This window comes from Protopterus annectens, chromosome 12.part0 (genome assembly GCF_019279795.1).
Source record: "Protopterus annectens isolate FY-2018-M chromosome 12.part0, PAN1.0, whole genome shotgun sequence".
NCBI classification, from domain to species: Eukaryota; Metazoa; Chordata; order Ceratodontiformes; family Protopteridae; genus Protopterus; species Protopterus annectens.
Window position 1 is genome coordinate 1415830692 of NC_056746.1, and position 18323 is coordinate 1415849014.

Below are 18323 nucleotides of genomic sequence, written 5' to 3' on the forward strand. Positions count from 1 at the left end.
TGTAATATATGTTGTATGAGTGTGGGATATACATATCCAGGGCAGGTACGGTTAGGTCATATCCAAGTATGAGGGTGTTGTTTACTGGTGTAAAGCAACAGTCGACTGTGTTAATGCTGACAACATCCGAGGGACCCTGGTATGTACAACTGATCAGGTTACAAAGAGTGGTATTATTGCATTGCATAACACATTATGCAGCTGTGCCTGTACATGGGTACATTGCACAGTTGATGTAGGCCTAGGTACAGTCCACCAATTGAGGGTTATCTGGCGGTCTACCATACTATGTCATACCACATATGGATGTGTGTTGGTATTCTGGGAACAAGGTGGTGGATGTATATGAGGATACAACCTAGAATGCAGCATTTGCCACTGTCACTTGTACCCGACTCATCTGTGATGCATTATGTAGGAGTAGTGGTCTTTACATGTGAGTAACCTTTATGAATATGTGTACACTACCACCTGGTATGGTCCATACCACTATTATGGCCCACATGCCTGGATCTGAGTTATACGGTGGTAGCACAATTGTGCACTAAAGAGCCTTCAGCCAGGTGTTCTTCACTGCACAGATGTCGGTATTCCCCATTGTAGTTTCTACATTGAGCAAATGGATTACTAAAGCCGCACATCTAGCATGGGTTAGCATAAGCATCCAATGCAATTGTCATGTAGGTGTCAGGCTGTTACATCTGTATGTAGGACATTTGCCTTGGAATGCGGCTATATGGGTAAATGCGACCTAGGTATTATCCGCACACACGTGTAACATGGATGCATTTGCTCTGTGTTGAAGGCTCGTCATTCAGTCATGACAGCCCAAAATGACAGACACTGGACAACCTCATAATAACAGCAGGACATTGGCTCACTCTTTTGGTCTAGCAGTTGCCACCCATACCATGACATCACTGCACATGGCATTAATGTTCTTGGTAGCAAATGACCCATGTAAGGTGACGGACAGTGGCAGAACTTGTGTATATGACCATTGTGAGATATACTTAGGGTAGCAGTCCTGCTAATAATGACAACTACTACCACAGCTGGGAGAGGTCATCTTGTCACCTGTACCTCAGTACATTTACACAAGGTGGTTTACACATTATACTTGCACCTGCCATGGTTCCACGTATAATGCCACTGTCCACAACCTGCTATCAATGTATGCCTTTCAGGGCAGCAAGATGTGTGACACATGCTGTAGGTAGCATCCACCTGTGCAACCCAGGTAACCTATTGTCTGTCACATCCACACATGCATGAATGTGTATATGTAACATATATGTCAGTACTTCATGTACATTTATGCATGTGTATCACACAGCACAGACACAGCTATATCATTTACAGGCCACATACAGGTAGGTAGTAAACCAGTATGATGTGCATATATACTGACAGATAAGATGTACCTAAATGTAAACCTGTGTGTTTACAATAGGAGTCCATTACAACGTGTTCTGTACATGTAAGTGTTTGGACATGCACACTGTGGCCTTCAGTGGTTAGAATCGGAGTGCATCCCAAACAGCCCTGTGCTACTAAGTGTATAAGTGTACCCACTGCCACCTTGTGTAATTTGAGTCAGTGCATCCAACAAGCCCTTTGTTATAAAGTTTATGAGCATGCCCACTGTAACACTGTATAGTGATAGTAGTTGTCCATTCCGCAGATGGCCATACTCCAGTTCAGGTTCCTGTTGTGCTATAACTATACCTCTCAGGCCTACCTGTGGATGGTGTGTCTTGTTTGTGCATACAGGTTGTAATGGACACCTACTTTAAACACACAGGTCTACAGCTATGTACTTTGTGACTGTCAGTCTCCCTGTCATTGCCCTCAATTGTAGAAGGGCAGTCTGACTGCCTTGGTATGTGTAATCTCTGTGGCACATCTTGTAACTGCATAGTACTATAATAGTGATCTTCAGATAGGCAGGAGTTCTGATCCCACCACTGACAAGTGTGTGTTTGTGTGTGTGACAGCAAATGCCTGAGTGTGTGTGTCAGCAAATGTCTGAGTGTGTTTGTGTGTCTATGTATCAGCAAATGCCCAAGTTGGTGTGTCAGCATAAGCTGAGTGTGGTTGTGTGTGTACATTTGTGTCTGCATCCTGTCATGGCAATGGGCTTTGCTGCATTCCAAAGAGATACCTCCTTTTGCACTGGCCTTTATCATTGTCAACCGCTATGCCTCTCTCTTCACCCCTCCCCACTGCAAGTAATCAGTCCTGTGATGTCACCAAGCTCAGATGTGGAATCAGTAAGTGTAATTGTATGTGTTCTGTGGCACATACCCCAACTGCATACCACTGTACTAGTTACCTTTACATAGGTAAGACGTGTATGCACAATACTGGCAAGTGTGTGCATGTTTATGTGTGTGACTACCCTGCAGCCAGGCATACACAAGTGTGATGTCTTTTAGCACACCATGGTAGCCATCTTTGGTGAACGGTGTCTACAAAGTATTACATAGTTAGGAATGGTAAAGAATACACAGTCAAGCACGGCTACAGTTGGGTATGTTATTTTTCTGTGCCACCGTCGAGCAGTGACACAGATGTGGTCACTGGGGTGTAGGTCCATACCCATCATTGACCCACCCTAACTCCACAATCCCCACGGTAGATTACGTTAGCCATCATTCCCCACCCCGAACTCCACATACACAACAACCATCTCTTCTCTGGTGAACTGCTTATGATTTAAATGTTATAACACAAGAGATGCCTCTGTTTTGTGTACATGTCAGTTCCTTTAGAACCCTTCTGTGTCACAAAGGGCATTCAGACGTGTGTGTGTGTGTCTGTATATGTATATATATATATATATATATATATATATATATATATGGCTATGGCTGTGTCTGTGTATATGCATAGATATATGAATGCAACAACAAGCAGCACTGAGACCACGGCCAGGGCAGGTTTGTTCCACTACCACTTCTCAACAAAAAAGTCTGTTTGTTTGTTGCAACACCTACAGGTGCTTGCTTTCGATTGTAATCCACATGCAAAAATGCTCAGCAAGACACTTGGTTGAGCAGCCAAAATGATTCAAATGTATTGTCTTCCCAAGCACAGCGTATACAATCAGCTCTACTTGAATATCAGCAAGTGTAGTTCACCTTCGTTACCATAGATGACAACTGCATTCATTAAAACCATCAGGTATTTATTCACATCGAACAATAACTTAAAAATAAAAACAAAAATAAAAAACAAATGGGACAAAGGATAAGCGCTTTCGGGTCTCCTCAATAACCCTTCATCAGATCCATGTGTACTGTGCAGTTAGTGCCTGTTTAAAAATTGCTCTCTACCAATAGAGTGCTGGATAACGGGTGATGTCACATCACACACATCTTCTCAAACCACTCCTCTTGAGCGCTGGTTTCATGGGAAATGTAGTGTTCAGTCCCGGTCTTCTATGAGCTTGTAGTTTTCCAATCCAATACATTTCTTCCTGCTCCAGTCTGTTGTTGTTATCACCTCCCCTTTCCGAGGTTAGAACAATTCTAAGCACTCTGAACTTGAAATTATGTCCTTCATTGTCCCTGACATGTTTGGCAATAGGATTCTTATAATCTTTGAGTCTGATGTCACTAATATGTCTGGATAGTCTCTCCTTAAATTGTCTTACTGTCTTTCCAACATAGAAATGGTCACATGATGAACATGTGGCCAAATATACTATATTTTTTGTGTTACAATCAGCATAGAAACTGCAGATGTATTTCTCTTTGGTAATGGGATGCTCAAAACTGTTCTCTGTACATATGTACCTGCACATAGTACACCTTCTACATGGAAATGTCCCTCTTCTATCAGAGTTGACATGTGGTACTAAGTAGTCTTCTTTGCATAACCTATTTTTCAGATTACTTGCATTCCTGTAACCAAACTTAGGTACCTCTCCAACCACTTCTTTGCATTCTTCACTTGACAATAGTATCTTCCAGTTCCTTCGAATAATATGACATATCCCCTCAGTATCTGTTGTATGTGTGAGAATCATTTTGACTTCTCTTTGCTCATTCCTATTGTTTCTTTAAGGTGCACTATCTTGTTTTCCTTTCAGGTATGGCTTACCTCTCATTTCTCTTTCCAACATCACATTTTGTCTCATTCTCAATATCTCTTCCTCTCTGTATCCTCTCACCTCCAAGTGTCCAGACATATCATTCATAACTCTGTCAAGGGTTACATCATTCGAATGTATCCTAGATGTTCTAGGGAATTGACCTCTCATAACATTTCTGTATGTATATTTTGGATGCATGCTGTTCCTTGGTAGTATATTGTTCTTCCAACATTCTTTTTTAAATAGGCTGGTGTCTATGTTCCCTTCTTCATCTTGTAGTATTCTCACATACAAAAATTCCATTTGACTTTCATTACTCAGAATAGTAAACTCCAGAAAGTTGGTGCTGTTCTCTAAATATCTATGGAAATTGTTGAGCTCCATGACATCACCTTCCCATAAAATATAAATATCATCCGCAAATCTCTGGTATATCTTTAGGCATTTATTCCAAGGGTTATTTTGATAAATGACTCTATCTTCCTATTGCGCCAACACTATGTTAGCATAGCTGTTGGCGCATGGCGTACCCATTGCCACACCACATAGTTGTATGTAGAATTTACTGTTGAAAATGAAGACATTGTTCTCAAGTATCAACGTCATTAGCTCACATATAACTGTGATTTTATTTTCTTCATAATCTCCTTTATTCAACATGAATTCTCTTAATGCGGCTATGCCATAGTCATTGGGAATGCTTGTAAATAAACTCTTGATATCCATACAGACCATTAAGTGTTTCTTCTTGTCTTTTTTGTTCTTCATATATGCACTTAATTTCTCAATAAATGCTTCCGTATCTTTCAGAACCGCTGGTGCTTTTACTAGCTCTTTCTTGATATAGTTCTCCACATATATAGAGGCTGGTTCAGTAATCCATCCTGCCCCTGCCACAATAGGTCTCAATGGTGGTCTCTGTGGATTTTTATGTATTTTAGGAAGGCATTTGAATGCCGGAGTCAATGGAAACTCCACGAGCAGATAATTACATAGCTCAACTGATATTTGACCTCTTTCTTTCATTTCTTCTGTGTGCAGCCTCATCTTCATTTTGATCTTCTCTAAGTCACAGTGGTTTATTTCTTTGTATGAGGAAACATCCTGTAATAGGATTGTTACTTCCTCTATATATTTATCACTGTCCATTAAGACCACGCCTCCCCCTTTGTCAGCAGGTCTAATTGTTAGACTCTTATTTTCCTCTAATTCTTATAGAGCCTGTCTCTCTTCCTTTGTAATATTGAAGGACCTTTTTCTATTATTCTGTATATATTCCAAGATACCTTTTTCACAGACATTCAGGAAAGTATCCATAACTGCGTTATTCTGTGGTACAAAACAACTTGGTTTCTTGAATAGGTCTAACTCCATTCCTTTATTATTCTTATACATGTTTCTTAGTGTAACATCTCGTCCAAACATCTTCAGGCTCAATATTACTTCATACTCTTCCATACCTCTTGTAGGTATAAATTTGAGGCCCTTGTTAAGAATACTCTTATGTGCATTATTTAACTGAAGGGATGACAAATTAAAAACCAAATTATCATTATTTTCTTCATTTATTTCTCTTCCACATACGACCTTCTCCTTTTTCTCCCCCTGCTTAGTGATCTCATTTCCTTTCTGCTTCTCACCTCTCTTATTCTTAGGGGAAAAAGTGGAAAACCCACATCTTTTACCACAGCTTTTGATATGGCACCTGGTCCGTTGTTTCTGCCCTCTCTCTTTTCTTTATCAATCATTATTCCTGGTGTCTGATTGATCATGGGCATGATTTCTTGATGGAATGTATCTTTCGGCTCTTCAGCCCTTTCATCATTCTCTCTTCATCTATTGTGATTCATTATTCTGTCTTTATTTATCTCCTTATGACCCAGTGCATAATTGCGTGGATTACTCTGTGGCACTTTATCCCTATGTTCTTGCTGAAATTCATTGCTCCTTGAAACCTGATGTTCTCCATTATACTCTCTTGACCACATAAACACATCGCTTCTCATAAAATCAGCATAGTCTCTTCTTAGTTTCTTAATTTTTATCTGCTCCAATTTGTTGTCATACAAAGATATTTTATAGTATGCCTCATCTAACTTGGATTGACAGACATCATTGCCGAAATTTTGTTCAAGATATGCTTGCATACTTTCAACTTTTTTAACAAGCTCACTCTCTCTAGGTTTAAAGTGTTCTATAATTAGTTTCATATAACTTCGGTTGTGCTCTAAGTTAAGACTCTGCCATTTCTTTAGCAATTCCGGTTGTGAATTGCCTTGAGAGGGCATTAGCAAAATTCTCAGACCTCTCAGTACAATGTTAAAATGTAGACATGCTTCTAAATGCTGCCGTTGCCATTGCAATCTTTTAAGTTCATATATACTATCTTCCATCTCTTTCATTTCTTTATAGAACTTTTTCATGTCTATAACATTCGTTCTTTCATTATCAAACATTTCAGTTTGTAACACTTCATCTAAGAAGTCTAATTTAAGTAATGGATTATCACTGTTGTTAAATAAAATTCTATTAACCTTACTGTATGTTCTGCCATGTCTTCCATCTGTTGGAGTGGCTGGTGTACGATTCAGTATATTACTGTCCACACCAAACTCTTCAGTTTGCCTCTCCGTTCTCCCTTCTGCCATGTCTCCCGTTGTTCTTCTCAAAAAAGAAATAAATCCAAACACGACAAAACTAGAACCAAACAGGAGTGTACTGCTGAAAAAATAGAGTATGAATGCAACAACAAGCAGCACTGAGACCACGGCCAGGGCAGGTTTGTTCCACTACCACTTCTCAACAAAAAAGTTTGTTTGTTTGTTGCAACACCTACAGGTGCTTGCTTTCGATTGTACTCCACATGCAAAAATGCTCAGCAAGGCACTTGGTTGAGCAGCCAAAATGTTTCAAATGTATTGTCTTCCCAAGCACAGCGTATACAATCAGCTCTACTTGAATATCAGCAAGTGTAGTTCACCTTCGTTACCATAGATGACAACTGCATTCAATAAAACCATCAGGTATTTATTCTCATCGAACAATAACTTAAAAATAAAAACAAAAATAAAAAACAAACGGGACAAAGGATAAGCGCTTTCGGGTCTCCTCAATAACCCTTCATCAGATCCATGTGTACTGTGCAGTTAGTGCCTTTTTAAAAACTGCTCTCTACCAATAGAGTGCTGGATAATGGGTGATGTCACATCACACATATCTTCTCAAACCATGCCTCTTGAGCGCTGGTTTCATGGGAAATGTAGTGTTCAGTCCCGGTCTTCTATGAGCTTGTAGTTTTCCAATCCAATACATTTCTTCCTGCTCCAGTCTGTTGTTGTTATCACCTCCCCTTTCTGAGGTTAGAACAATTCTAAGCACTCTGAACTTGAAATTATGTCCTTCATTGTCCCTGACATGTTTGGCAAGAGTATTCTTATAATCTTTGAGTCTGATGTCACTAATATGTTTGGATAGTCTCTCCTTAAATTGTCTTACTGTCTTTCCAACATAGAAATGGTCACATAATGAAAATGTGGCCAAATATACTATATTTTTTGTGTTACAATCAGCATAGAAACTGCAGGTGTATTTCTCTTTGGTAATTGGATGCTCAAAAATGTTCTCTGTACATATGTACCTGCACATAGTACACCTTCAACATGGAAATGTCCCTCTTCTATCAGAGTTGACATGTGGTACTACGTAGTCTTCTTTGCATAACCTATTTTTCAGATTACTTGCATTCCTGTAACCAAACTTAGGTACCTCTCCAACCACTTCTTTGCATTCTTCACTTGACAATAGTATCTTCCAGTTCCTTCGAAAAATATTACCTAGGAATACACCTCTAGGACAGCTGTAACCCTGTATTCTCTGTAGCATGTGCTGTAAGTGTGTATTGCTGTAGTGTGTTAAATTAGGTAGGAAAGGGTTCTATTCCAAGAGAGACCAACTGTGTGTGTGTCTCTGTCTGCCTGAGATAGGAACTATGCTTTTTAGAGTATGCACACTCTTTACAGTTCACATGACCACCTTTGGCAATCCTGCTGATGTCACCCATCTAGACATATACCTCTGGGACTACTGTAACCCAGTAATCTCCATAGTGCGTGCTGTAACTGCGTAATGCTGTAGTGTGATACACTGGTTAGGTAGGGGTTCTATTCCAGGACCTGGCAGGTGTGTGTGCGTCTGACTGTGAGAGCTTGTATGGAGGTGGCTATGAGTGTCTAACCACTAGACATGTTGGGGAGTGGATTTTGTAGATTTCCTATATGGTGTCCATCTTATATGCCACAATGTCCACCTCACGAGGACTACAGATGTCCGTCACCCAAGGGACTGTGTTGGCAAGCCATACCCCTACATCTGGCAAAAGGCCTGGTGAACAAAATATGCAACCTTATTATTACCCAGAATATGTCCTGAACCCATGTGTCATACACGTGCCTAGAATATCCCGCTATGTTGCTAGTACCCCGCACATTGATGACAGATAGTAGGCATAGTGTGATTGCAGTGGGCTGCAGAGGGCATGGCACCATGTACAGCAGTACAATAGGCACATAATTGCAGACAATGTGCTTTCACTATGTTCCCCACTGGATGCCTGCAACATATGTGGTGCCATCAAATGTGATGCACAGATGCCATACAATGCCTTCCACATGTGCCCTGTATGGACTGATGCCACTGGCATCAGGGAATACCTGTATCATGCTATCAATGCAGGTGAAAGGATCAGCCTGCTGACTATAAGCAGGTTCTGCCACACCAGGTCAGTAGTGGCATATCAGAGGATAACGGTCTGTATACACAACATGTGACAGCCAACCAGGTACACCTGTACATGTCACTGTACATTATTGTGGGACATGCACATCCCATGCAATGTCCATGTCAAGGACTATCAAACACAGACATGGCATGCATTGCAAAGCTATGGCCATACACAATGGTAACCAGGATGTCAGGACAGTTCACACAATACCCATTTGTGTGGGACATTGCAGACACTACACCCCTGTACCACACTGCACACCATTGTTGGGTGGCGTGATGCCAAGGATTACCCCTCACCCAGCCATGTACAGCCATCTTGCCACAGCCAACCACTACACACCCATGAAGCAATGCACACATGCATGTCAGTACTGGCACCTTGTGTCTGCATGTGGGGTATGATGCTCCCAACCACAGTCACTCCCAGTATAACTTCCATTGGAATACCAACAGATGTCAAACACGTTCACATGCCCTAGCCCATAGAACTTCTGGATATCCCCTGTGGTGCATGTAGTACCTGTGCATTACTGCAGTGTGGCAAACTAAGTGGTTTGGGAGTGTATTTGTGGGCCTGGCAAAGAGTGTCAATGTGAGTCCATTAGAGAGTGTGGTTGTGTTGACAATGACATCCGTTCATGTAGACAGCCATGTGTGCTACATCTAATGTCTGTCTACTATATCTCTGTTGCAGATGTTGCACACCAACACACATATATGTTCTTACAGCACATCAACACATCAGCTTTGTGGTGCATGGAGGAGCTGCATGCACTTGTAATAGTAATGACTAGTCAGTCAGAGGTTTGAACCCCTGTACTGGTAGGTGTGTGACAGATGATGCTTAGGTTTTAGTCTCCAAGCCCTCCTCTGATGTACTTTGCCTCTGTCTGTCCCTCCCACATGCTCTCTGGTGGATGTGGATGTGTACACCTGCTCAGCAGCAGCTTGTGTAGTGTAAGTGATGGTCATGTTCGGGTGATGGCCTCTGCACCTATTGCAGTCCTCCTCTAGCTGATTGCATGTGGAACAGCTGTGATGATGTTCCCATAGCCATTCGCATGAAAAACACAGTACAATATCTAGAAACATCATGTTGGTGTTTGCCCATGACAGTCACTGTGAGTGGTACCTGGATCTGGTGTTTGGTAAACGGCATCACAGATGATATCTGGATGTTCCTTAAACAACATACACAGTGGGAAATAGCCTAAAGACAGGAGGGTGATGTGCCAGACATGACTACAGCATGTAAGTGTAGCGATGCTTCATTGAGACTACTGCCTGTTTAACAACGTGTGTGTGGTAATGGCTATTCTGCATGTTTTAAAACTGACAAGACAGTGCTCTGTTTGTGAGAGACCCCCATCTGTAGGGCAATCCATGGACTGGTCAGTGTGTGGAACCATTTGGTTCCTGTGTTACTCACTGAACACACATCTGTGAACAGCAGGAGCATAGTGAGAGGATTGCAGTAGTACCTGGTGACAGTGATGAGTTACTGCCATCGCATCCCTGATTGGACATATGTCACATGAAACAGTGGTATGACAGACACTGTCTGGTGTTCTCAGTGACATGCCAATAATGGGTCAATGTTCATAGCTGCAGTCACAAGTCTTCTACACGTTGTACAGATGGCACGCAGTATATATGCATGTGTTGTGCTCTCTCTGCAAATGTATACCATCTGTTGTGATGGGTTGATGGTCATATCTATGCATGCTGTTGTAAGTAATCCTGAATGCTGTTGACTATTACTAAGCCATATCTGTGTTTAAACTGCAACACCATAGGCTGTATGGGTTTGGAGGTACCGACAGAACCTCCTGTCCCACTTCAGCTGGTCATGGAATAAGGCACCAGCACATCTGAGGCCCAGCCTTGGACTTCCACCTCTGTTGGCTCTGCACTGCCCTCTGGTAGTGCCGCCACTGAGGATGGGGCTTGTCCCCCCTGGGAGCAGGTCCAGACAGGGACATGTCCACTGTTGTACAGTCCCGGGTGTGGTGCGTAGGGGGGCTCAATAAGGGGTTTCGAGGCCAGATACACCAGCTTAAGGGCAGAGGGTCACAGGGTGAGGTTGCCTCTCCTAGACAGCTCCCAGCACTGCCACCTTTGCAGCTGTTTTGTTGCAGTGATGGCTGCCCATGGTTGGGGACCTCCATCCCACTGTTTTCATCTGGGGGCTCTTGGGCTTGTGAATGCCGGACACACCTCCCCGTCCGAGGTGTATCCCCCACATGTGTCATATACCTTTGCGGCTGTTTTGGTGCAGTGGTAGCTGCCCATGGCTAGTGACCTCTGTCTCACTGTTTCCATCTGTGGGCTCATGGGCTTGTGACTGACGAACACGCCTCCAAATCCAAGGTGTATCCCCCCACATGTGTCATATACTGACCATGTATGCTGTCTTGTCTGTCATCCTAACGTACCTATCCTCCACAAGCATATCTACTTTCCTTCCCTCACATCCCACTCTCACCCTATGGAAACAAAAGGCTAATTGGTTCCTAGAACAAAATCTTCCTCATACATAGCTGTCCATTTCATACACATGTCCACTGGACACATGTAACCCTTTTAATATGCATCACAACATGCTCCAGTTGTCCTCACCCATGTCTCTCAGGCGCAAGATCCTAGTATGCACGTGGCTCCTAAATGTTTCAGGTACACATGATGTGGATGACTCCATTGTACACACAACACTACCAGTCCCTCTATGGTTACCCTATGTACCTTTATCATGATGATGATGTCACACACGGCACCTTGCAGGAGTACTGTTCTCACATAATGATTGGACAAGAACTATTGTGTTAATGTAAATAACATGCACAGAGTGATGTATATGGCCAATGTACAAATGTTTGCATGTATGACTGACACATGTCTGTCTGAGGGAGTCTTGATATTACATAGGATGACACCACTACATAATACAGACATTGCTGGTGTTTCCCTTTTCATTCCTTTGTAATGCTTTCTTGTTACATGGGATGTTCCTGATATATCTATATATATGTATGTATCTACATGCTGGACATAAACACTCACACATACATCTACATGATGGAATACATTTCCTATACTGTTGAATGACTGCACTGGATGATATGTTTGTATTAAGGTCCAATGTCTGCATATCTGCCATGGCTTAGTGCTAAATCACAATAGCTGTGTGTGCAGGGTCCTGGTTTTCAGCCTTGCAGAGGCCATTTATTTTGTTGCTGTGCAGAACAAGGCCATTTGATATGGTGTGATTAAGGCATATTAAAGCAGTTGTGAGCGGGTGTGCATGGGTTTGTGCTGTGCTAAGCAATGCTAACCTCTGGTTACAGTTTCTTACACTCAGTTAGCCTCTACATTACTTTACCAGTGCATAACTCGCATACTGGCGGCCAAACAGGCTTACACCCGCTTGCTCCAACACTTGCAAATGCACTGCATTTGGTGTTTGCATCTGACACTCATGCCCCTGTGTGGGAGTGAGGACTACGATATTTCCTTGTGATGCCTATTATCCATAGTTCCCCCACCTGCCACTCCTCTACAGCAATCAGCCTATCTGTGGGTGCAGGTGGGGTATAAACACACCACTACACATTGCCCACTCTCCCCGTGTCAGGACACATGTACGTTGTGTTGACCCATGGGTTATCAGGCTTGCACAACCTACTGGTCCGTGTACATCTACAGGCTGGTTTGATAAGTCATTACCAGGACTGCCACCGATCATTAATTTTGGTGTCCCACAAGGGACATTGATGTCTAAGTTTCAAGATTAGACCTGGCAGGTCTCTCACACTGGTAGTATCCTGCCAGTGGTCTTGGAAGAAGTGGTGTGTTTACCTTTATTGTGTGTCTGTATGTCTCACCAGCCTAGCTGGGGGGGTGGGGGTTGATGCTACATGTTACACATTTGTTTATTGGAACCCTCACCCCCCCATATGCACGGCCTGTGAACATATGTTACTCGTAACTGCTGTATCATATCCTAGCTATATACATGTGTATATTTACAGTCACATATATATATATATATATATATATATATATATATATATATATATATATATATATATATTTACATTACTATATACAGATATATCTGTATATGTATGCATACATGTATATTTATATTTTGCTGTATATATATATATATATATATATATATATATATATATATATATATATATATATATATCACAACATATGGGTCTATGGGTGTTTGTATATGTATATATTTATATGTGGGTATGTATCTGTATTCTGTCTCTGTATGTATACATTTGTACTACGGAGAGGGAAAGGCATATCTCTATGTCGCTATGGGTAGATATACATACACATACCACTACATATATACATCTACATCTGGTTATTCCATTCCTTGCCATATAGATTACACTTTGCTGCAGTGGGACTCATAGTGAGTGTGGCTGCTCTTTAGACGATGCCTCTGCCCAATGAACACAATCTCTTAAATTCCTAAGGGTGTTCATATAGGCCCACATCAGCCAACACCTGCCCACCTAGACCCATAAGTAGCTATCCATAATTACCCCACCCGCACCTCCTCAATAGCACCCATCCTTACTCTGGGTCCTGGTCTGTTGTGGACACACCACTACATGCTGCCCACTTTCCACTTCATGGGACCCATTTCATACAATTGTCTCAGCCCATGGGTCATCAGGGTTTCCCACCCTTGTATTTCAAGGATGTACACACCACAGCCAGAATCATCCAGATGAACCAACAACTAAAATAAAATAAAATAAAATGTAAAGAACAGGAACAGGAACCATCTTCAAAGATGCTCGTACACGAGAGGATAAGAAGAAATCCTTTATTCCACAAATGCGGTTAAGCGCTTTCAACTAGATACACCAGTCTTCTTCAGAACCATTTTATAATGCACAAATCCTGGTATATATAGCCAGAGCAAGTCAAAAAGTCCGCCAAAACTTTTAAAGATATAGATCTCACTGTACACTTACTTAAAAACACATGATAAACACTAAATGTGTAATGTTAAAAATCCATCTTATAAAAAAACTAAACAAAACAAAACAAAATTTTTTATAAAAAATGTATATCATGTAAAAAACGTATCATATAAAAAATGTTGCATAACAACAATACTTAATTGCCAATAGCTAATAAAGCTTTACACAACCCCATTGTTACTGAAATGTATTACAGAAAAAAATCTGACTACAAATGTATATTTATATATATTAGTGGTACTGTCCTTATTATTTTTATTTTTATTATAACATTACACATTTAGTGTTTATCATGTGTTTTTAAGTAAGTGTACAGTGAGATCTATATCTTTAAAAGTTTTGGCGGACTTTTTGACTTGCTCTGGCTATATATACCAGGATTTGTGCATTATAAAATGGTTCTGAAGAAGACTGGTGTATCTAGTTGAAAGCGCTTAACCGCCTTTGTGGAATAAAGGATTTCTTCTTATCCTCTCGTGTACGAGCATCTTTGAAGGTGGTTCCTGTTCCTGTTCTTTACATTTTATTTTATTTTAGTTGTTGGTTCATCTGGATGATTACCGGTTGTACTGCCATGCAGGATCAGGAAGACACCTCTGGTGCTTTATTGTCTCGGGAGGAATTCAATGGACTTCGTGCTGAAGTTTCAGCTGTCCAGAGCGAGCTAAAGAAATTGATTGATTTGGTTACCGGGTTAGCAACCAAAAACGATAAAAATGTTAAAACTTTGGGTTCGCCCCTTTCATCACAATTTTGTGATGTTGTTCACGTTGAAAGAGGTTTGTCTTCACCTAGAGGAGAGAGGGAGGCTGTTTCTATTACTAGGAAGACGCTTCATTCATCTGCAGTTGACTGTGAACGTGCACGCACTAGGAAGCATCTGCCTACACCAGAACGAGGCTTTCCTGAGGCTTTCCGAGGGACTGAGGATGCAGTACTAACCACCAACGGCGCAATTGACTTACCGGACGCTTGTGATGTGTCCGAAGCTACCCCTAAGGAACAGTGTCGCTTTACCATTTTGGATGATGCACGCAATTTCTTTGACCCGCTACGGCTCACTCCAGCTCAGGACTTTACGTTCAACTTCAGCATTACTCGGGCAAGATGAGAAGCAGAGCGTATTGGGGCCAGGCCAAAAGCTACACACACAAGTAAACCATACGAAAATATTAAACAGAAGTCTGTTTTCGATAACAAAGGTACTGTGCAATATAAGATTTCCAGTCCTAATCAGGACTTCAGGCCTATTGTTTGTAATGGTCGGACTGTGTCAAAAGGACATAATTCTGATTTTTTATTTAAAAATGCTAATGAAAGAGAATTAATGGAGCATTTTTTAAATGACCAACATGAGAATTATGACTTTGGGAAGAAAGGTTTATTGAACTATTCTAATAAAAATTATGTTTACAGTTCACTTAAGGATATGATTTTTGATTTTGGGAAAAAACTGACTGCATATAAAAATTCTAAAATTGATGTGAGTTATTTGAAAAACTGTTTGGAAATTAAGGTTGTACCTAAAGGTATCAGGTTCTTTAAACTTCCTTTAGGTATCACTTATAACACTGATGTGATGCAAGAATTTAATGGGCTATTTGATAGTTTTGGATATGCTTATATACAATTGTTAATGAAATACCAACAGGAGAAATGTGTTTTATTGGCAGACCAACTGGAGAGTATGTATGAGACTATTATTTGTGACGCTGAATATGATTCTTGGAAAGAATTGTTTAAAAAACAATTTTTTTTGGCTGATAGCAAAGCCAAAAGTATATTTGAGAGAAAAAGCAGGAAGCTGTCCAGAGATGTAGAGCTATATAGCACTAATAGGGCTTATATTTGGCCTAAAGAAAAAGAAAAAGAAAAATTTACTGAACAAGGTCCAAATATACCCTTACCTAGATCTACCCATAGGGATTTTCAGAGGGACAAATCATTCTTCCTCAGGAATCCCAACAGACAGTGGAACAACCACAGGAAATAATTGATGTTCCCCACACCAGTGTCAGTGTAGCCTCAGGGGAGAGGGTACAAATGGTTGACCCCCCCACATTGATACCTTCAATTGTTCAAGTTACTAATGTTGTTATAAATCCACAGGGTGCGTCCATGAATTTACATATGCATCCTTGTATTTTTTCATCTTATGAAGGTTTCAATGTGTATAATTACACTGACGTGGAGGTTGATGAACAATTTATCAGCGTTATGTGCAAAGGTATGAAGTTTATCCCCACTGTTCGTTGCGACTTAGTTGACAACATCAAACAAGTTAAATTGTTTTGTCGTAAATTAAATCTAGCTATTGCATTTGACAACCAAGTGGATCACACAGATAGGATAGAGAACAATCAACTATGTAAGAAAAGTTCCTATATCCCTACCTCTCATCCAAGTATATCTAATTATGAAAAATTAGTGTGTAAGGATATATATAGGCTACACAAGGATATAAGGAATAGACACAACTTATATTATGATTCACAGACCAATCTCACTCAGGTAGAGAAGGAATGTTTAAAAAAAGTGATACACAACAAGGAGGTTCGTATCATGAAACCTGACAAAGGTGGAGGGATTGTTCTATTCCAGACTGAAGCATATATTTCTAGTATATATGATATTCTTCATCAGACTGATATTTATGAAACCGTCTCAATTAACCAGATTAATATAGGGCATCGACGTATTGATCTGGCTATTGAAGAATATTTAATAGATAACAGGATTACCAACGAGACCTACACTTATTTGAAGAATGACTATCCTGTACTGGCCAAAATTGTTGGGATCCCCAAGATATATAAATCATTGGGCAAACCCCCTTTTAGACCGATCATCTCTGGGTCTAAATCTAAAACGTTCAACATAGGTAGATGGATAGACCATCAGCTCAAGCACATTTATGGGGTTATTCCACACATCATGAAAGACTCTTGGAGTTTTTTGGGGAAGTTAACCCAGGACAATTGGCAAACTGATCTCACCCTTGTAACTATAGATGTTGTGGAATTATTTTCCAGTATTCCTAGAAATGAAGGACTGGAATATTTTTCCAACAGTTTGCGGAAGTACTCAGGATTAAGTTGGGACAAGGTTTCCTTGTTATGTGATATGATGGGACTGGTGTTGGAGCATAATTACATCACATTTCAAGGGGAATTTTTTAAACAAATAAAGGGAGTTGCTATGGGAGCTTCTTGCGCCCCGATTTTTGCAAATCTTGTGATGGTAGAATGGGAGGAAGAGACACTATTTAAAAGCAATTATTATGCTGATATAAAATTTTATGCCAGATATTTGGATGACATCTTTATTTTGTGGCAGGCATCGGCAGAGAGATTGCAAGATTTTATGTCCTTCCTTAACAATTCATCTGAATTCTTAAAATTTGCTCACAACACTAGTGACCTTAATATACCTTACTTGGATGTTTTAGTTGGTTTGGATTCCAATGGTTTCACATCCAAGCTTTATCGTAAACCAACCTTTTCTAATGATTATTTATATTTTTCCAGTAACCACCCACCACACATCTTTAAAAATATAGTCAAGGGGCAGTGTATCCGTGCAGTGAGGATGTCTTCGACTGAAACTGTTATGAGATTAGAACTTGATGTTATTAAAAACTTATACCTCAATCGTGGATACCCGGCTAACATGGTCCGGGATGTTACAGGTTATGTGCAAAAAGAATGGGGGAATAAATACCCACCCTTGTTAGGCAAATATGTAGCTAGGGTGACAGGTGAAGGGAATGAACATAGATTATTTGGTAGAGCATGTATATTGACATACACTCCATACACACACTTTATCCAAGATATTTTGTGTCAACATTGGGATATTATTACAGCCTCGAATTTAGACCATATAGTGGGACCTTCGCCTAAATTTGTATATAAGACAGGTGCTAACTTGAAAAGAATTTTGGAGAAGGCTAGTCATGATAGTGATAAAAAAGACACATTCAAAGGTACTACCAAGTGTGGAAGATGCAAACAGTGTAACCACATTAATGAGGTTAAATACATTCGACTTAAAGATATCAACCACACGTGTATTAAGACCAGAACAGGGAATTGCAACACTAGTCAGGTGATTTACTTGGCAACGTGTTTGATATGCCCAGCGTACTATATTGGCAAAACTGAAAGATTTTTAAAAAGACGTATCTATGAACATTACTATCATATTCAGAAAAAAGATACCAAAAATGCTCTATACAGGCATATTAATGAGTGTGGGGGAGAGCATTTATTTCGTTTTGCCATTATAGATCACATTCAGAGTTCAGCTTTCGGGGGCAATTGGAAGATGCAGTTAGCTGCATTGGAGAGCAAGTGGCAGATTTTATTGGATGCCACTAGATCCCCTGGATTGAATGATTTTATTAGTATTAAACCTTTCCTGGCACT